This window comes from Haliaeetus albicilla, chromosome 22, assembly GCF_947461875.1.
Source record: "Haliaeetus albicilla chromosome 22, bHalAlb1.1, whole genome shotgun sequence".
Classification (NCBI taxonomy): domain Eukaryota; kingdom Metazoa; phylum Chordata; class Aves; order Accipitriformes; family Accipitridae; genus Haliaeetus; species Haliaeetus albicilla.
In genome coordinates, this window is record NC_091504.1 from 20,558,208 (window position 1) to 20,579,188 (window position 20,981).

General features: G+C 42.1%; 1 protein-coding gene across 2 annotated transcripts in view; it reads right to left on the reverse strand.

Moving 5' to 3' along the window:
• Positions 1 to 20,981, reverse strand: part of MAD1L1 (mitotic arrest deficient 1 like 1) — a 376,699-nt gene that overhangs the window by 188,108 nt on the left and 167,610 nt on the right. The window lies entirely within an intron of this gene.

The following is a 20,981-nucleotide window of genomic DNA, read 5'->3' on the forward strand; positions in this document are numbered from 1 at the left end:
AAAATGAAATCTAGGACATATTTTTGGAAGTTTAGTAAGACTGCACTCCTTCCCCGCCAACCAAAAAAGCCACCAAGGGCACCATGATTTTCACAGCATTGAAAAGGAATGATAAGCATTGGGTTTTATCAGCATCCCATTCCGTGAGACAATCCTGTCCCAAAGAGCCTGAAGACTACCTACACAAGAAAGAAGAGGTTTAACGCAGAGGAGAATTCCACTGGATTAGCTATCCCAAATTTCAATTCCATGGTCCAGTCAGAGAACCATGCCTCCTCTCCATTTCTTTGGAAGTTGCAGAAAGAGTGGTCTAAGACCCACCCAATTTTGCCAACCTTAACTTTAGAGAAAGAAGAGGCTTGCTCCACAGCTGAAAGGTGTGTTTCAAGAGAACTTCACAGAAAACATTCTGTTGAAGTTCTGGGGTATAGGGCTGGGTTTGGAAGCCTTCTAAATTGTTGTGGTAAAATATGAAGAAAATCTTCTCTGCAACATAACCCTACTGAATTTCTGTGAGGAAAGGTCCCAACACAAGGTTTTTTGCTTTTTTAAGAGGAATTTTGAAATTTAAAGAATCTCAAACCAAAGCAGAAATACGTTATCCACTTATAATTTGGGGAGAAATGGGAACTTGACTCAGAGGAGGATCTTTCACAGAGTTTATGAAAAAGGATTTTAAACAAAATGGGTATTTTGGAAACGGTTAAGAGAAGCCACATATACTACTTCAGTGCTATTACTTCCCACATCTTTTATTTCACAACACTCTGCTAGCCTGTAATCAGCCTTTCTCTGGTTAGCAAAAAGCCCCAAAAATAGTCACAAATGATGACAGAGGAGCTAATTTAAACAATGTAAACAAACAAGACAAGAACTAAAAAAAACTTGCCTACAAACTAATTCACATAATTTCAGGCAGATATTCATTAAAACCCTCTGGAGTCCCTCTAACAATCTCTCGCCACACATGAAATGGGTCTTTTGAGTACTACATCCAAACGAGAGGCAAACAGCAAGCAGTTTATTACAATGAAAAGGAAAACATTAAGCTTTGAAGGCTAACTGCACTGAAACGCAAGCAAACAAAAAAATTACAGTCTTCGGGTTCAGCACAGCAGAAGTTCAATTTTGCAAACAAACAACCAAACTGTTCAAGACTTCCCTGGCCCCAGAGCTCAGCAGAAACTGAAAAGTTACAGATTCTTGCTGTGCAGGGCCTGGGATGATGTGACATTATTTAAGGAAGAGACACTCAAATAAGATGAAAAGGGTTTTAATACAAGCCTGGGACCTGGCACAGGGAAATGAAACACACTCATTAAACACCGCGGGAGATGCCAGTCCCAACCAAACACAGAGTGCATGTACAAGTAAGTGAGAAGAAAATATGAAATTATCACCAAGTTTGATGCTGAAACATCAGGAAACTAGAAATTTGCAGACACCTGGGAAAGACTTTTTTGCCCCACTACTCTTGTATCATGGTTTAAGCCCAGCTGGCAACAAAGCACCACGAAGCTGCTCACTCACTGCTCCCTGCCAGCCCTGGTGGGATGAGGAGGAGAAAATATAAAGAAATGCTTGTGGGTCAAAACAAGGACACGGAGGGATCACTCACCACTTATGGGCACAGGCAAATGACAGGCTCAACTTGGGGAAAAAAAACAAATCAATTTAATTTGCTACCAATCAAATCAGAGTAGGATAATGAGAAGTAAAACCAAATCTTAAAAACACCTTCCCCCCACCCCTCCCTTCTTCCCGGGTTTAACTTTACTTCCAAATTCTCTCCCTCCTCCCTCCCAGCAGTGCAGAGGGACGGAGAATGAGGGTTGGGGTCAGTTCATCACACGTTGTCTCTGCCACTCCTTCCTCCTCAGGAGCAGGACTCCTCACTCTTCTCCTGCAATGGTGTGGGGTCCCTCCCACGGGAGACAGTCCTTCACAAACTTCTCCAACGTGGTTCCTTCCCACGGGCTACAGTTCTTCACAAACTGCTCCAGCGTGGGTCCCTTCCACGGGCTGCAGTCCTTCAGGCACAGCCTGCTCCAGCACAGGCTATTCCGTGGAGTCCCGGCCATCTTGGAGGGCATCCATCCCCCTGCTCCGGCGTGGGCTCCTCTCTCCCCGGGCTGCAGGCGGGCATCTGCTCCCCCGCTCCCCTCCATGGGCTGGGGGGGACAGCCTGCTGTCTGACCATGGGCTGCGGGGGCATCCCCTCCTCTGGCACACCTCCTCTCTTCCTTCTTCACTGACCTCGGTATCCACAGAGGGGTTCCTCTCACATTCCAGTCCCCTACTCACGGCAGGTTCCCCTTCGGAAATCTGTTCTCCCAGAGGCGCTACCACCCTCACGGACGGGCTCGGCCTGGGCCAGCGGCGGGTCCAGCTTGGAGCCGGGGAAGCTTCGAGCAGCTTCTCACAGGAGCCACCCCCGCAGCCCCCTCTCCCACTACCAAAACCCCACCACACAAACCCATACCATATTGAATCAGGTAGAATTACACCAGCAGGAAAGAGTTGCATGTAGAAGACTTAGAAAACATGCCCTCAGAGATGTTATTTATGAGAGATGCTAGCATAGCCTTTGCAAAGCACCCCAAGACTGACTGAATATTTTTGATCAAAAATACCCCCGACATTTATTACACTTACCTATATGAAGATGACCTTTAGATGGGAACTACTAGCCTATTCTAAACTAGATGTAAAGAGCCATTAAGAATTACATGTTTGCTTACAGTAGCTACCATTCCTGAATTTGAGGGTTGTGTCTCTGTTTAGCCTCCTGTTAGTACAGACTTCTATAGAATCACGGAGTAATTCAGACTGGAAGAGGTCAGCTCAGTCCCCTGCCCAGAGCAGGGTCAGCTACACGAGGATCCTCAGGGCTCTTGGTCAGCTGGGTTCTGAGTATCTCCAAGGAGGCTCCAAAGAGCTCCAAGGAACTCCAAAACCTCTCTCTGAACAACCTGTGCCAAGCTTTGGTCACCTTCACAGTGGAAATATTTTTCTTTATAATATCAAGACAATATTACCCTAGGAACCTGTTTAACTGGATGGGTGTAGCAGCATTTTAAAGTACAAGACCGTGCTAAAATTCAGAAAAAAAGGATAGAAAAGATCCTGACACATTTTACTTCAGGAAGAGGCTTCAAAAACTTTTAGACAGGAGAGAAATAATACAAAAGGATGGGAGAAATCAGAAATACAAGCAGGAAATATTCCATAATTTACCTTATATATAATATGGCTTGGGGAAAATAACCAAATACAAACTTCTCAAGCTGCTATACCAGCAGAGACCTAGCGGCAAACCGGGACAGCAAGTCCAAAACAGCACCATGATAACGGCAGATCAATATGACTTGGAGAAGCAATCAGGTAAGAATTAAATCACAAAGAAGGTTTTCTTCATTGCATTTATTTCTAGGCAGTTCATCTCAAAGGGGAAGAGTAGCTAACCAGTGGGAATTCAGAGGACAGCAACTAAACTGACTAGATTGCTGGAAGAAATGATTTATGAAGATTAAAAGATTTTTAAATATATGATTTGACTACAACTCTCACAGAAGAGCAAAAGGGACATATTTAATGCATTGAGAGCTGTTACAATGACACAGCTGGAAACAAGGAGGCTTTTCCAGCACAGCCGATGCTGTCTGATGCACTCACAGACCAGAGCAGGGACCCTCCCCACTTCCCTGCTCCCTGCCCATACCCACGTACGGAAGAGCGAGACAAAGCCCAACCTTTCGGTGGGGTCCCCTGTGCCTGCTCTCTCCTGGCTGTGAAACAGATGATCTGAATGCTTTATCACATCCAGTTTGTAAACATTAGCCCTACCCCAGACTTTTTATTAGCTTAAATCAAATATTGAACCTAGCTCAGCTGTTAGAGGACAGCTGCTTGCAAAGTGATTCACTGCCATATTCCTTCTAGGCCACAAGAAAATACAACCTAATCACCGGCAGCATGACAGATGCACACATTTTTAATTATGAAGAAGAAATTAGGCTCTGAACTTATCCCCACATCTCACTTAATCAGAGTGCTTTGGAGGAGCTGCCAGCCACCACGGCCATGGAAGGGAGGAGCTGCAGAGGGCTCTGGACCGGCGCCTGAGAACGTGCTGAGCCCCTGAACCCAGCCCCGCTTCGGGTATTTACCGGGAAAGACCTAAAAGAAATAGTGTTATGTTGTTTCTTATAATTTACCTTTTCGGAAACGAACTGTTGGATTTCTCAGTTCAATCATCTCTGGCCACTTGCAGCCAACAAAAGCGTGAGCAATGAACCTGAGCATTTAGGGTGGTTCAGAGGGAGATGGTGTGCAAGAGTCCCTGACCCCTGCACCAGCAGGCATGGGAGCGTTATCTGCAGCTGATGCTGGAGCAGTTTGCCAGTCCCATCTCAGAGTTTCACGCTGGGAAAAGCAATGTTCCACCTATACGTAGCTCAGCTCTGTTTTACCGGCTATTCGATTGATCGCATTCACCCTGGTATCTCGGGAATCTCTCAGTAGGATAGACTTGCGTGTTGAATTTTCAGACTATGCATAAAAGTTAACTTAAAGCTCCAAGGAAATTTTCATTACTTAATACACATGTTAAATTCCCACAGATCACTGAGCTCCAGCATTAAGAAATCTGATAAGCAAAGAGATATTAAGAATCAGATATACAAATACATATAAAGTCCAATTTGCCCACTGAAGGCAGCACAACCAGGTAAAAGAAAATCAAGTAGCAAAGCAGGAAAAAAAAAAAAATCTTCTCAAGTATTCAGTCAATTACTTTAATCCTCCCAAAAAAGGGTTTGTCAATTCAAAACATTCATCTTACATGACAACACAGTCTAATCTACTGTCAATGCTACTGTCATCCTCAAAAGAGAGAGGCAGGAAGGGAAAGATAACCTGTGCTCTGGCCTCGCCAGGATACTGCAACTCAGGGCTGAAAGAGGAGCAGGAATGGTTTCCAAGGAGAGGAACTGATTTCGGCTCCTAAGGAGACATTTCTGAATTGTTTAGCTTGCTTCCCTGCATCAATAATTCGTCTTCTATACCTTCCAAAAGTCATCCTTCACTGACAATGCTGGAGGAGGCTGGTCAGGGAGGGTTTAATGAATGAAACTAAAGCAATCTGGTGGTTACAATGCAGGTATTGACACCGACTGCATCAACAGCCCCACGCTCTTCTCCGGGGGCTGAACATGAGCCGACTGCCCTGACCAATACACAAGCAGCTCAAATGTGAGACTCACTTGTAGGAAAAAATTAGCTACTCAATCTCTAATGAACAGTCTTTCTCTACACAACAACACCCTCCGCTCTACAAGCAATTAGCAAATCGAAGCGCTCTCTTTGTGGACCTGCATTAATTTACTTCTCGATGTTGCACATTAAATAGCTCATAGGTATGGCACAGCACAGTAGTAGCAACAGCCAGAGCCATAAAATTAAAGCTTGCTTCCAAGAGTTACAGAAGCAAAATTATGCGTGCTGCATACAGAGAATAAATCAAAACAACCTTCATTTGGAAACATCATTTTAGTCTTATGCTTTCATCAAAAAACATGATTATCTTAACAGTCACATTAATACAATGTAGGTACTTTACAAGGGAGAGAAACAAGCAGCACATTCACTACCTCAAACTAAAAAGAGTCATTTTTATTCTTCCTCATCAGGGTGAAATGCCTGAGAATATACATAGCTGCCTGTTCTGGGGTTGTGCTTTCACAGCTATAAATCCCAACTGTGGGTCCCCAGAAGGAAGGCCACTTGTTGGAAGGGCAGCACCGCCACGTAGGAAGGGAAGAGGAGGAGGTTCAGCCTGGCAGAGCTGTAACACAGCTGCAAAACATGGCATTTTTACAGCACGCCGAAGCCCAAGATACCCTTAGCAGTTTTTTATATGCAACAGTTGTATGCAAATTCAAGTCAAGTGTGATGATTGGCAAATTTAGGTATAATGTTAATTAATAGCTATTTCAAATTAATTAACTTCTAAGATAAATTCTTGCCTCTCCTCTTTGAGAAAGTTAACACACAATTTACATTTACAAGGTTATATCGGCTACTGATCACAGAAGTATGGAATCTTGTTATGTTCTAACATGCCAAATCATTTCAGTTTCCTTGTGCTGGCTGCCCCCCATCCCCTGGGTAATTTCACAGTGACTTATTTATCTGATCACTTACAAAAGAAAACACAAGATGAAGCTTCTTGGCTCAAGCTAGATGGCCTCAATGTGTGGCTAAAGTGCAATGTGACCTATAATGGGGTCCAAGCCAGCGTATTTTATCTGATGCCATAAGCAGCTGGAGAAGAAGGGGAAAAAAAGCACCACATCGCCTCTTTCTATCAGATTCAGGAGACACAAGGAAAATATGGCACATCAAAGCTGCAGCTGAAATACAGAAGGAAACCCGAAAACATGGCTGCACTCCCAGGACAGTTCTGATAAGGAAAGCACTGACTGTAACACTTACAATTCAATCAAACCTAAAAACATGTAGCTCTACGTACCACGCTGATGAGTTATGTGGAACAACAGAGGAATATCATGAGAACACTTTGATGAGAAGGTTGCAGTCACTAATTATTTCGCACACAATGCTATTTTTGTAAGATTGTGACTTGTAGGGAAAACAGGAGGAAAACTTTGATTTCACAAAAGCCACAGACAGCTTTCTTATGGGGTGGCAGACACTGAGACAGAAGTAACTCACCAGCCACTTCCAGTTAGATTTCAGTTTATTTGCATACTGTGATCCTGCATATTAAAATATTGAGAGAACTGAAATGAAATTTTCATTAGTGTTCAATCTGAAATCTCACCCATGGGATTCAGCTTTCAACAGTTAATGCATGCATTTGCCTGTTTATACTTTAAAGTTACATATTTATACCATGCTAGCCAATACCTTCCACCTTCAATCCATTAGCACACTGTTACTGCAGATTGGTAGCAGTACAGTATTGTTTTAGCATCTCTGAAGTGTACTACAAAATTACACTGGGTTAAATGGTCATTTCTAATTTCAAATGTTTTGATGCTTTGTAGATGAAATTACTGATCTTTCACAAAACTGCATCAGTTGAAATCACAATAAGGAAAACAGTTTAGTATCAGACATTGCTAAATAATTTCCTTGCTGGTTTACAGATTCAATTTTGCTGTTTTCAGGAAAGTTCTCTTGGTTATAAAATCAAATGCACATCCTTTATAAAGTGGGAAATAACAGCTACAAATAAACTCTGGTGCTGTCTCAAAAGCTATCTTACAGGAGCTGGACTGGAGGTGGTGGGGGGCTCAGTCTGATGCAAAGGTGAAGGGGAAAATTCCCCAACAACTTTTGAATGTGTTTCAGAAATTTATATAGAGTGAAGCAACACTCACTCTGACTTGCAGAAAAGCTGCAATAGGCAAAACAGAGACCATTACTTACTGACATAATTTACAGTATGTGGATAGGCTTACAGCTCAATGAAAAGCATGTGGCTCAGGCCACAGCTTATGTGGTTTTCCATGTAATTTAGTCCTCCTTAATTTTACCCCAAGCAAGGACAGGAAACTATAACGCCTGTAAGGAAGATGTCCCACATCCCCAGGGACCCATGCTCCTGGGCATCATGGCAAACCGCAACATCCAGGGACTGAAGGCTACTGCTTTGTGCAGAGTAGTGAAGGGTGTTTTTCATCAAAAAAGCACGAGCTGCTACTTCTTTGAGAACCAGTTTTCTACTGGATTTGACGTGCAGCAGGGAAATGCCGCCCCCAAGTGAGAGACAAAAAGCAGCTGGTTACCAAAATGAAGGAGGAATAAAGCAAAGGCTCTTGGGTGCTAAACAAAAAAATGATAGTGCAAATTGAAAAATTGCTGAAGTCATAGTTATAATTACTGAAGATACAGGGAAAATATCTGCAAGACACGGGCTCCTGTCAACACACTATCAAGATTTACTGGACAAAGAGATAAGAATGAAACCCTGCTCTTGCTCTTAAGTCTCAAGGACAGACCAATCTCTCTCCTTCTCTTTTCAGAGACACAGTCACTTAGTAATGTCAAGAATTCTTGACAGTAAGCTTATTATCATGAAATCACCCCAAACTCTCACGGGTTAGGTTATGAGAAAGGGGTGTAAACAAAGTCACTGTGGAACAACTGATATGAGGAAGATAGGATTTCAAGCAGAAATTGCCCACATCCATATTCCTGGCGAGTCACTTGAACTAGCTTAAAATAAGCGGCATAGTTCTGCAGCAGAGACTGGGCTTTTGTTCCCACTCTGCCAAACAACTGCTGAGAGACCCGGGGCAAAGTACTAAACTCTGTGAAACTCCCCCCCTCCCCTCTAATGTAAAGATAATACTCACTCTGTAAAACCATTCAAAAATCTTTGACCGAAGGTAATCTCTGAGCACAAGGTGCCACTACTGACACAAAACGCACCTGATGGGCCACACCAACTCGGGCAGTAAATGGATTAAACGCCATATTAAGTGCAGAACTCGAGCACCTCCACGTTCAAAGGTGGTGGTAACCTAATCTCCCTGATCCTCAAAGCAAAGGTGACCTTCACAACTGCAATAAATGTAAAACTTGGAGAAAGATTCTGAACTTCTCAAAATGTATTCCATCAACACGGTTCACATAATCTCCCAGGCAGATGCTGTCAGGTAAGGTACACAGTACCAAAGCAAATTGGGAGATGGAAAAATGCAGAGCATTATATTTGGGAAAGGATGAGTCCCTGGAGATCAGACAGCCCTATGCCAGACTGAAACACCTACAAAGAAAGCAGGTAGGTGGGAAAATAAGGGGCTCAGGTATTACCATATTTTTTGTGTGACAAAAAAGCATCAGATTAGCAAAAACATCTCAAAACAAGAGCAAGCATTTGTTGTTTTACTCTCTGAACTGCAGCCGAGGTTGAGGCAAGATTGAGGGGCAACAGCCGAGCAACTCCTCTCTCCTCGTGTTTTTCCTTGATGTTTTCATTCAACACCTTGCTAAGACAGAGGACAGAGACCAAAAGATTAGCACGGCTCTGCTGGGAATAATACACTTTTGCAATAGGTCTCCTTCCTTCCATCCTAATCAAATGGTGCTGCAGCCCCTGGGGAGAGAATACAGTGCCAAACAAAAAAAATGTGAGTTTGCAGCTGCTTCCTCAACAGCAAAGGGCAGTCTGACTGATGAAACTCTGCCAAGCCAATTGCTTCGAGCATTATGCAGTCGGCCAGTACAGCATCTCCCGGACACACACGAGCGACTGCTGGATGCTGATGGACTCTCCAAAGGAGTCATTCGCCATCACTGGAACACCCATCAGAGAAGCCTCTGCCACTAATATTATTCTCTTTGTGGGCTCAGAAATATTCCCACCTCAGAAAAGCAGCTGAGTGTGCAGTCATAGCAGGGAGTCCCTTCTCCTTTGCTGCTCCCCTAGCAAAATTTTAACCCAACAGCAGAAAGATAACCTGGCATAAAATCTGTCTATTGAGGGATGACCACAAATCTCTTGCCAGGAGTAAAACAGATTATTAATATATTAGTGCAACTAAAAAACATTAGGACAGTATCAGCTCATTCCACAGGGAAACAGCAAAAAGGGAGAGGAATACAAATCATTTGGAGGACACTAAAGAGAATTAATTTTACTGTGCTGTGACCAAATCTCTAAAGCCGAAATGAAGGGATACCAGGCACCAGATTCTGAAACGAATGCAGTGCCTCTGGGAGTCTGGTTTATTTAATTGCTATTTAATTGATCTGAAAACCGGTACTACAAGCGATTCTGGGATCCAGTGAGCATGATGTTTTCTTCAGGTTGTATTAACCCTTCTTGAACTGGGAAGCAGCGCTAGAGACTACAAGCAGAAGACATAGTAGCTAACAGGTACAGAATCCCTTGCTATTAGATGTAGTAACAAAGTTGGTTGGGTAAGGGGGGAGCAAATGTTTGTGCATATGTTTAATTTTCTGACAAAATTTTAACTCCAGCAATTTTTAGGGGGTTTTTTATGTCTCCTTTAGATTATCAGCAGAATGAGTTCAGGCTCCAAAATCCCTATTTTGATGAAAGGAAACATTAGCACTCACCAAACCCAGAAAAAGGGAATCTCAAAAACTAAAAGTGGTGGCAATATGACACCCAGCGACTCTACGAAATTGTGAACTTTTCTGCCACTCCTTCCTACGCATTTTTTCCAGTACCACCTCCCTGGATCTAGGTTCTCCCCCTGTCCATTGCCTCCAACTAGGTGTGATAGCTAGAGGGAATGAAATGACAGTTAGTTGCTGAAGTCTGTAAATTAGCCAACAAAAATGTTCACTTATCCATTCATCAGAAAAAATGGTGGAATTACATCTCTACCTAAAAAAGCCCTTCTAATTTCAGCCCAATGAGTCAGCACTGCTGCATCTCATCACTAAGAATGATTCATTGTCACTGCACTTCTCAAAGTCAAGAATAAGGGTATTCACCCCAATTCACTGTCATCTCTTAACCACTCTGGATCCAGGCACTGTTTGCATACAGTACTGTTATAATGATTTATGTGAGTGTGTCACTTTTAATTTAAAGGTATAAAGAGCTATTGTCAGTCTACCAACCATAAAGCAACATTTTCTTTTCAGTGGGCTGACAGTTGAATACCTGGAAAATATTTCTGCTTGCCAAGGAGAGGTCTCTACACCCCTATAGACTAAGGGTGGCAATGCTTCTAAAGACACGAGTGGATGGTCGGTATCTTTGGAGAGAAACTCTCATACTTCATTATGAGTTAAAAGAAGCTTTTCAGGGCAGTTAGAATCTGAATAGAAATTCAGACAAAAGCAGTATGGATGGAAAGCCTCTGCCCCAAATGGAAGCAATGCTGAGGAAGAGGGCTTTGTGCATTGATTAGACCCCAGCCAGAAGATCTGTAGCTGGATGACACAAAGAAATTGGAAGCTAAGCAGCAGTACAGTTTTCTTTTTATACAAGTCTCCTAATATTACAGTCACTTTGATTAACCTTTCTAACTATTAAAACAAGGCTACTGAACAACTCATACCGACCTTAGCACCCCTGAGTACTCAACGGCAGCACCTTCCTCTAAGCTGCCCAAGGCTGTTTGGCAGCTGGTGATGTGTGACAGTTCAGAAAAGAAGTCTTTAATGATACGTGTGAGCTGTAAGCCCTGTCCCTAACTATATCTCACTGCTATCCCCACAAACACACTCCTAACAAGAGCCCTCAGGCATGTCAGCACGCTTCCCAGTGCAACTGTTGTGAGCCAGCCGGCAAACACCATCATGGAAGTGAAGATCCATGTTTAAATCAAACTTTTTTTTTTCTGGGTTAATTTTAAGCTAGTTTGGTTTCTTGTCCTAGTTCTCTGTATTACTACTGCGCAGGTTACACTAGCTCAAATAAAGGTCAAGGAGGGGTTTAAGCCAGCACTACCCTTGGCTTGTGAAATTACAGCCAGCGTATTTTTGGCATCCAGCAGAACAGTGCGTAAAGTGCCTAAGCCTCGGAGGGTCTCCAACAAATTTCAGGCACTCTTGGAAGTTGCTAGATAACAACATTCGCCCCCCGGACAAGATTGTGCAACGTTTGCTCTGACGAAGCAATGCTTGTATTGCCCTTGCTTCCACCCTGGGAACACATTTGCTGAGGACCTGTCTCCCCTGCTGCCAGAGTAAGTCTCTAATCTAGGTGTGTAGTAGGATTTTGCTCAACAAAGCAAACATTACATTTTAAACATAGCTATTCTAATTAGCAGAAGCTCATTGCTCAATTCCCCTTCCAGACAGGGATTTCCAAATGTCACAGTGTGCTTAGCACAGCTGATCTGCACCGATGGCTGCTCTAAATGCTACTGACCTGGGAGCAAAGAATCAAGTCCTATCATGGGAGGCGAGATGAAAAACAAATAGGGTAATTGTCCTCCTTCATCCTGCACCTTTCCTTTCATGTATTATCTGTACGGCACTGTAAGCAAGGCAAGTTTAACAGAGAGACTCTCCTCTGACACAGAAGGTATATTCACACTTGAGGCCAAGCAGGAATTTCTCTTGGAATTTTATACCTGTTCTCTGGGTTAGCCCCCCAGATGACTCTGCCTCGTCCTGGTTGTCCTGCCAGGGTATCATGGCATAAAAACAAAGAGCAGTAAGGGGGGAACAAAAAAGGGAAAAAATACCCAACAAATTAGTACAGCTACTGGCTGCTAAAACCATTTTGCAGAGGCTCTGGCAAATGCAGAGACCCAGTTTAAGACAGTATTTGCTTTCTGAATCTGTTTTGGAAAAGCAAAACCAGCCTTAGTCCTTACCAGTAATATGCGGCATTAAAAAAAATTGCAAAGTATCTTTTCCCATCACATACCTACCCACAACAAAGAGCTCTTACCCTTGAAGGAGAATGCTAGCACTTACATTTCCAGGTATTGCATAAATCAGTTGTTTCCAGCCTCCTTGCAGACAAGCTTCACTTCAAAAACCCTGGCAACATTCCACACCTCATAGAGCCAGCAAAAGTCCAGCCAAGTTTATTAACGCAGGTCTCATGCAACTTCTCGCCTGTGATGTACTTGTGTCTCACCCACAACTCCTGCCTCACTCTTTGGGATATGCCAGTATAAACTTCCTACACCTCTCCAACACTCCATGAAGGACTGAAGATGATTAGCACCAACCCTGCTCAATAAAAGGAGAAACCAAAGCACAAAAATCATGTGTCCTTTGCAAGGCCACAGGCAGTCACAATTTACAATTACAGTATTATATCTCATCAGTTTAGTACTACAAACAGACTAGAAATTAGAAGCAGAATTTGCTTGAAGTTGTAGGGGAAAAAAAAAAAAGAGAGATTAACAGTACCTCTATCCAAAGATACTTCTTACACTGAAAAAATAAAAAATCCTCCAAGATGACAACTGGAAGAAAAAGATTGTGTAAAATACATTTTTACCACCCTCAAATAAAATCAAACATCCCTCCGCACCATGGTCATGCTCCTGTAACTTCCTTGAAGAGGAGCAAAACTCTTTGACTTTTATTTGAGAATTTATTCAAAATAAACAAATCCCAATGGAATCTAAGCACACTGTAGAGGCTCCAGCAAAAATCATAAAAAAGCAAGCAAACTAGAAAGATCCTCTCTTGGCATGCTCTTGAAAGAAGGATTCACCACATTTCTAATTGAATGCCACCATGGCTTAAATGAATAATCTATAAATAGGCAAGAAATGCAAAGCAAGCACTTGAAGGAAACAGCAAGATTTTTTTTGTTTTCTCTTGTTATTGCTTACTGGTTTGTTGGGAAGGAGGTGGCTAACAAGGTGGAAGAATCGTGGTAAAAAATATAAAAAACCAGAAAAGGATGGGGTGTGGGAAGGAAGGATAAAAAAACCATGAAGACATGCACATGTATGAAGCAGACAAATACGTTTTTGCTTCTACTTTTCCAGAGGACTGAAGGACGAGGGATGGGAGAAGGCACACACCCATGTCACAGCATCAATTAATACCTGTGCCACACTTGAGGGTAAGCAGGGACAGAGAGACAAAGAGGCAACAGAGGCAGCTTCTATCACATGCAAAACACGACACCCAACTATGATGCTGACTTTGGTGCAGTTCACTCAGAAACAGCGCTCAGGCTCGACGGCATGATGGAACTGCTTTCTGTAGGCAAACTGAAGCTGGCGTATAAACCATGAGTACACAGGGAAAACATGCTTGTGACTTAATACTGAAGATGCCCTGAAGATCCCTACATACCCACAACTTGAAGAAGGCTTTTATGTTATCAATAGAGTCCTACCTGAAAACTCAAGCTCCTGTGGGCCATCTGGGACTAATTTCTAGTCTTTTCTACGTAATCAGACTCAACATACTATTAAGTGCAGTCATTAAAGTAAAGCACTGAAAGTGTTCATGCAGCCTGTCCTGTGGTAAGTCATCCAAAATAGGAGTGGACTCAAAACCGTTAAAGTTAAGCAGCCATCCACATCACAAGAGAAGTGAAAATATTCATCTCGATGAACAACAGAGCTGGGGGAATCTGAGTCATTCCCAGAGAGGATCTAGTTTCTGGAAAGCATTTGCAGAAAAATTTCTAATAAACTCCAATAACTGTTTCTCAAAATAACTGGAATTTTTATTTCACAGCTCTTGTTCCAACCTGTCTGCTCACCCTCCTCCTCTCTCCCACAGTTAGTCTGACTGCCCACAACATCCCCCGTCTCCAGCTTTCTGGCATTCATCAAAGCAGCCAACTTAATTATCCTTTTTAATTACTCCTCTTAATCCTATGCTCCTTCTTTGAAGCCTGAAGGAGGCTCTCACAGGATCCAAGGAGCAGAAAACCTTTTGGTTTCTCTTTCCAAGGAGTTTGACTAGCGTTAAGGTCCTTCACTAATCCAGTAAAGTCCTTCCTTGCAACTCCATGGCAGATCTTGTCCAGCACGTGGAATTTGCCAGTGTGCAGCCCAGGACCTCCTCAGAGCCTTCTCCTCTGTGGGGATGGAGGCTTACCCCATGCCAGCTCTGCACAGATTTATAGCTTTCTCAAAGTTAAATTATTTCCTCCTGTAGGGAGGTGGAGAAGGCTATCAAAATGGCCTGTACTCCAAACTTTTAAACTCCATCAGTTAATACCTTCCCTTATTTAAAAAAAAGTTTGTAAAGGCTATGCAAGGGGTAAAAAAAACCCAACCAGTGACAGGAACAGAACAAGTAAACAAACCATCCTTGCATAGCGCAGGCATGATACATATTCCATGTTTGCCAACCATCAGTTTAATTTTCATTGTAAAAACTTGCAGGAGAGTTACTTTGAGGGCATAGTGCGGGATTAATCAATCTAAGGCCGAAGTCCTTTTTTAACCATAAAATAGAGCAGAAGGAACAGAAATGCGTATTTCCTTACATTGCCCCATCAGTGCTTCTCAGTTTTGGGCTGAAATGATTAACTCCAGAGGGAGCACTGCAATTTTATCTTAGACATGGTCCATTCGTTCCTTGGCCCTTCTGCTGAGACTGCCAACAAAGATGCCAGACAGGATGTTATTTCTGAGATGTGAGTGTTTATCTTCTCTGAGCGAACCAAACAGCAACTCATTTCAGGAAAGCAATCCAGCAACTCACAATCGCTTCTCGCTCTAGCAAATGCAGACTGACAAGGCAAAAGGTGAAACAGCCTGATGGTCCCATTAGAAACCTTTGAGTTCCTCACACCTGAATGCCTGTCTAGCAAAGCCGTGCTATAGAAACATAAAAGATCTCTGTTTGGCAAGGAAAGGAAGGAAGTCAGAACATATGCCAAAATAATCTCAGTTATTAGCTCCCACCACAAAGGTACAAGATGTATTGAATTGCTCCTCCATCGCACAGCATGGGATGCTCTGAGGCTGGGAGTTCTACTCCAGAGGCATGTACAGGCTCGCTGCTGGATGGGCACTACAAGGGATGCAGTGAGTACACACACAGCTAATGCTGCAGGCAAAATTAAATCAAGCAATAGAGCCAGGGGGAGGCAACATGGAGCATGACAGATAGCTCCCTTCTGTAAATATTGGCAAGTAAGAATTGTGAGCACTTTTTTTTTAACCTTCTGTTCACGCTTAAATTTTCTTTCTTCTTAACCAAGCAGATAAACAGCTACGAGATTCACCTTTGCCTAGAAGTGGCTGACCTCAGGGCAACACCAGCTTGCTTGTCCATCCTAGGCTGATACATGCCCAAATGATGACTCACTCTTTGTGGAAGAGGCCATATAAGAAGGGTATATAAAATGTACATTTGTTGGAGGAGTGGCTGTATTTGTGCCATGCAGCAGCTCCCAGATGTTTGTGAAGACTCGAGCGTGACTTTTTCCCTCTCTCAATCCTCTCTGCTGTTCAGAAACAAGAACAAGTGGAATCCAAAGAGCAAGTGGAATACAACAGAAACTAATATCTGCAATAATTACAGTAATGGGTAAAGTGTTGATAGGTTGTAGAAATCAGATACAATGAATTTGGGTCTTGTCTGGCCTAAATAAAAAGGTGCTCATTATCTTGAGAGGAAATGCCACTTATGAATGATAAGGTCATGCTGCACTGTGAAGATAAATGTCATTTCTCTATATAGCTGTGACAGTCTCACCTACTGTCTTCAGAAACATAAGTAAACAGCAAAGCAATAAAAAGCCTGTAGAATTAGCCTGGGACGCTATGTTATTTTAAGAGCATAAAGTCAGTCATCTAGAATTCTTTAGACATGCTTTCATGAACATGCACTAGGAACACGTATGTATGTATAGACAGGTATTTACACTGTGCTTTTTGGTAGTAATAATAAATTTAAAAAATTAACTGACACTTTCAAAGAAGCTTGGATATGTTTGGTGTCATGTATGTTGAAAGAATTTAAGACTAATCATGTCTTTTATACTGTTATAAACATTCCCTGGAATTACATACATCTGCATAGGTAGTTCTACACTCATCACAAGCCCCAGGCGGCCTCTGCCAAGCACAAGGAGCAACTCTACTTTAAATAAACACCATACATAATGCTAACAACTTCTCTCTTTTCAACAGCTCTGTGTGCTGCCATGCTGCAGCTGAGATACAAATAAGTACACTCCGATGATCTCTGAGCAAACGACACAGAGGGAGTAATCGCCACCTCGTAAGAATGGCAATGTCACAGGCCTGGGTACCTCCAGCTGAGGCTCTTTGAATAAGGGGGGGTCTCCTTGCAGCTCTCTGCAAGTGGGTGCTCTTGCCCTTTCATACCCACAGGCACAGAAGGCAAATAACAAGCGAACACAGTTTAGCCACTGCTTGAATGTTCCCACCTAGAGAAATACGGGTCTGTCACCGCAGTCAGACAGACATCACTCCTAGCTGTCCATAACAACGTTCTTCATACAAAAGGTCATAAAATGCTTCAGAAACCAGCAACCTTATTTTGCTAGTGTAACAAGATACACAGAGGTGAAAGGCGCACACATTTTATCTGAATATTTGAGAAATCAGGTCAGGGAACTGATCTACCTAAGGCTGCGTTTTCCACTAATGAAATGACTTGTTATACAAGGGAACAAACCAGATGATTAGAAAGTGAAGAACACTGCATCTGTATGAACTGTTAATCAAATTAAGAGTAGTCAGAATATAATTGCCAAAGATAGGGTTGGCAACGACTAGCTTAGCATAATATCGGCCACATAAAGATCATTGGTTTACAGTCTCTACTATTAGGCCAGTTCCCAACTGCATTGCACAGCCTTGACTTTAAGAAAAATTCAGAGTTTGTGAGCTCTCAAGAGATACTCCCATAAATTAATATTGATACAGACATTCATCATTTCTTTGTGTACATAAATAATGTACGGTGGCAGACTTTACACAAAGAAGCCTCAAAAAACTCTCCCATTACACAAGATATTCTACTTAAAAGAACCTCTACAAAATAATTACTCTGTTCATGTTCATAGCTACTGAATATATCACTGGTTTTTTATACATCAATAATAGAGTAACATGTAATCCTTCAAGTTTCTTGTTGACTTCCTTTAAAAATTAAACAAACTTAGGTTTAGCAACTCTTCCAAGAATCAGCTTTCCAATGGAAAATGAGCTGTTTCTACAATTTTCCAAAAGGAAGTAAAGTTGATGTTACAAGAACTCATGTTTTTGAGTCTACATGTGGAATGCAGGCAAGAGAACACAGAATAGATAAAAATAAATGCTTTAAACCAGAAATCAGTTCTGTTTTTAATGTGGTCTTGAATAGAACTGAAATTTGAGTGTACAACTGTCAAAGCTATAGCCATTATAGCCATTTAAACAAATTGAAAACATAAATCAGTTCAATATGTCAAATCGATGTGCCATGCATTTCATATCTATGTTACTGCCACCACAGCTGGATTCATGGCACACGTATTGTACAGTAGCACTGCCTGTTTTATTAAACAGCATAAATAAAATTCAAAAGAAAAATGTTACAACTTGCATTACAGGAAGACTAGCTTTTTCCAAAACTTAGGACTTCCAGTTTGTTTTGCTGAAAAACTTTTAGACAATCAAAGCACATTTGACATTAACACTGATTAAAGCAAATAGATAAATTGCAAAGCCTCTGAGAAAACAGAATTCTTCCTTACAATTTACTTGGACCACCCTTGAACAGAGCAGATCTATATCAACAGCTTAGTTTTTATTCACAGCTTGGTGAAAACCGCTATCAGCTGGCTTTTTCACTTATTCTCTTCCCAGCCTTTTCCACATATTAGTAGGCTAGTCACATTTAAGTGAAAAAGAGAAAAATAAAGAGAGAATTCCAGCCACCTTCCTTTAAATTCTGTTCAAGTTATAACTCGAGTTAGAGTACAGCACCATTGCACGACCTTAACATGAAACCGAACTGGGGAAATGGAGATGCTGCAGCCTATGGACAAATCAGTCCATATGGGAAGACAAGGTGAACGTATGGGAGCAAATGCAACTCATAACTATGGAGAAGTATTAAGGGTGAATAATTTTCTGTATGTTCTGAAATAAAACAGTTGCAATTGGCTCTTGCATTTAGGCACCATTCAACTAACTATGCTCAAGCACTATGCTGAACCAGGCTTTTCAGACTAATTAGTTCCCTGAAGAAACACCTCTTCTACTACTGGTAATTAAGGCCAAAACAAAGAATCAGTGGGCTTCAAAAAGAAAACCAAGACAGTAACTACTGTTGTTCTAATTGCCAAAATAACCAAAGTATTAGGCGTATTAAAGCGGATCTTACAATCCTTGCAAAGAGCAGGAGTATTAGGATCCACAGGAGCATGGGAACAAGCTTGTGTTGATGTTGTTTCCTCAAAGCACTTTTTCTGTTTATATATTATAACTATTTGGTAACAGAATTTCAACAAAACTCTGTAGCTGGAGCCCACAGAAATACAGTGGGCAGAAATGTGTTGAGCCATGGAACAACAAGCCTGCACGGAGGCCCTGCAGTAAATCTGTTGAATCTTTACAACATGTTTTTAAATAGAAAATAATTGTTGAAAATGTTAATTCCTCTTTCTTACCGAGACCATCATCGAGAATTAAAAGATGACACGAAAACACCTACAAATACATACTTTAAGTCTTAATTATGCAGAGATTATTTAATTATTCTGAAACGAAGCACTACAAATCACAGAACTCAAATCCAATCATTATAAAAATCAACAAATCTCAACAAGTTCAGAACATCTCTGAAGATGCCCAGACAAGCACTATTTAATGTCATTAATACAATGCAGAGTTACAGAATTGCTAAAATTTCCATGGCATTTTTGGTGTAAAACATTATCCCAATGTGCAATCTTAGCTTTTACTTTTTGCCCGAGATATTTACTTCCTTTTTCCCCCCAAATTGCTTGGTTTCCACGAGCTGTTAAAGCTTTCATCAATGCGAGAATGTTCCTAAGCAGCAGTTCCAATAATTAGGAGACATTTAACATAAACCTTGTGTCTGTGCTAGCATTGAAGCCTGAATCACCAATATAGTTCAAAAAAGATGAGATGCACTGGCTTGAGAGCACTTCTGGGAAATCCAACATAAACAAACCCATTTTTTAGTCTGGAGAGAAATTGGCCAGGATGGGCCAGTTTTCCCATCACTAATGAGCCAGGCACCAAAATATTTATCTGGTGGTGAGCAACATGAACACGTACCACACACTTCAGGCAACTTGGGGCTGGAAGTGCTGCGGACTATGTGGCATTGCCTCCAGCAGGATCCCAGCACCCTGCTCCAGAAAGAGACCACATACCCTGGAAGCTGTTGGGAAGCTTTGATCATTCCCATCCAAGGATCACTCAAGTACCCCCGAAGACAAACCCTGCTACCAGACATGTGGCACAGCAATGACATGGGCTGTAGCCACATTGTCCACATGTATGAGACCAGTGCTAGAATGCCCATGCTTTCCAGCTTGAAAGAGATTCAGAGAGGTTAAATCTCGGAATTAAATGCAGAATGCAGTTTGTCCTATTTGTTGAATATTTCTCTAACATTGCAAAAACCCAAACAGTTCTTTAACTGTGGAATGCAACACAGCAAAATGGTGCCAGCACTAGAGGAACCTGCTCAGCAACCTCCCTACTGACTCCCAGCCCTTCTCTCTAAACTGCCTGGCTTGCAACGACAAGCAAGAGACCGACCTAAGACGTACAAACATATTTCTACATTTTCAAAGCCTTCCCTTTGAAAAGCTAGAAGCTACCTGTTCCTAACCCCATTCCCCAAAGGTGCTTAATTTGCCTTTTTCTTTCTGTCTTCTGCTTGTGAGGGAAGAGACATGTTATTATTGCGCTACTTGCATCCCGATTTCAGCCCCCTGCTCCCACAGCTGCACACTCGCAGCAGGAGGTGATATGCACCATATTGCACAAAAGCAGATCTTTTATGTGACATCTTTGTCTGCTGCCATTTGCCACGGATGGGGCCACTGCTCCCACTCCAAATGTATTCTTGCTTCCTCCTCCACCTAAAGACATCTAATTGCAGAGCCTGTATCTCTAGGCACAGGCATGCAGGCTTTCTAGTGTAAAGCGTTTTAAAGCTCTCGACACCATATGAAATGCTCTTCCCTGTTCTATTGTGGTAAATATGACTCAAAACTGCACATCAGTTATCTCCTCTTTCCAAAACATCACTAAGAAAGAACCCAATTTTAAATCTTCTGTAGGAATTTAGACCCAGTTCATCTGTTTCTCTTGTCTCCTATAGCCAGGTACATCTGAAGCTAATCCAAATTCCCTAGGTCAAGCCTCGTTTGTGCTTGGTTATTCATAACATCACCAGAAAAGGCTACAGGAGGATTTGTTCATACCAAGATCATTTGAAGGGGAGCATAGTTGGGGGGGGGGGGGGGGGGGGGGGGCGCAGAAATCTTTTTGTTGCTGGCATCTATCAATCTGCTTGGGGCTGAAGTGAGA